Below are 1,106 nucleotides of genomic sequence, written 5' to 3' on the forward strand. Positions count from 1 at the left end.
TATTGCATCCACCATTGTTAAAGCCTTGTTGAGGCTTTTGTTGATCCTTCCAGGAGAAATTTGGATGATTTCTCCATGATGGGTTATAGGTGTTTCCATATGGTTCACCCATGTAATTAACCTCTGCCATGGCAGGGTTCTCAGGATCATAAGCTTCTTCAGAAGCTGCCTCTCTAGTACTGTTGGATGCATGTTACAATCCATTCAGATTTTGAGAGATCATGTTGACCTGTTGAGTCAACACTTTGTTCTGAGCCAATATGGCATTCAGAGCATCAATTTCAAGAACTCCTTTCTTATGAGGTATCCCATTATTCACGGAATTCCTCTCAGAAGTGTACATAAACTGGTTGTTTGCAACCATGTCAATGAGTTCTTGAGCCTCTTCAGGCGTTTTCTTCAGGTGAATAGATCCACCTGCAGAATGGTCCAATGACATTTTCGAAAATTCAGAGAGACCATAATAGAATATATCTAATAGGGTCCATTCTGAAAACATGTCAGATGGACATCTTTTGGTCAACTACTTGTATCTTTCCCAAGCTTCATAGAAGGATTCACCATCTTTTTGTTTGAAGGTTTGAACATCCACTCTCAGCTTGTTCAGCTTTTGAGGAGGAAAGAATTTATCTAAGAAGGCAGTGACCAGCTTATCCCAGGAGTCCAGGCTATCCTTAGGTTGTGAATCCAACCATATTCTAGCTCTGTCTCTTACAGCAAAAGGGAAAAGCATGAGTCTGTAGACTTCAGGATCAACTCCATTCGTCTTTACAGTCTCACAGATCTGTAAGAACTCAGTTAAAAACTGATAAGGATCTTCAGATGGAAGTCCATAAAATTTGCAGTTTTGTTGCATTAAAGCAACTAGTTGAGGTTTCAGCTCAAAGTTATTAGCTCCAATGGCAGGAATGGAGATGCTTCTTCCATCAAACTTGGACGTTGGCTTTGTGAAGTCACCAAGCATTCTCCTTGCATTATTATTATTTTCGGCTGCCATCTCCTTCTCTTGTTCGAAAATTTCTGAAAGGTTGTTTCTGGATTGTTGTAATTTAGCTTCTCTTAATTTTCTCTTCAGAGTCCTTTCAGGTTCTGGATCAATTTCAACA

The 1,106-nt window shown here is 39.7% G+C and overlaps 1 non-coding gene across 1 annotated transcript; it reads left to right on the forward strand.

Annotated features, from left to right (window-relative positions):
* The first annotated feature begins 497 nt into the window (after window positions 1–497).
* On the forward strand, window positions 498–601 carry LOC112765895 (small nucleolar RNA R71). Its single transcript, XR_003183954.1, has one exon. It is a non-coding gene; the product is annotated as a small nucleolar RNA R71 (small nucleolar RNA).
* Window positions 602–1,106: the final 505 nt, after the last annotated feature.

The sequence above is a fragment of the Arachis hypogaea genome, chromosome 2, assembly GCF_003086295.3.
Source record: "Arachis hypogaea cultivar Tifrunner chromosome 2, arahy.Tifrunner.gnm2.J5K5, whole genome shotgun sequence".
Lineage (NCBI taxonomy): Eukaryota > Viridiplantae > Streptophyta > Magnoliopsida > Fabales > Fabaceae > Arachis > Arachis hypogaea.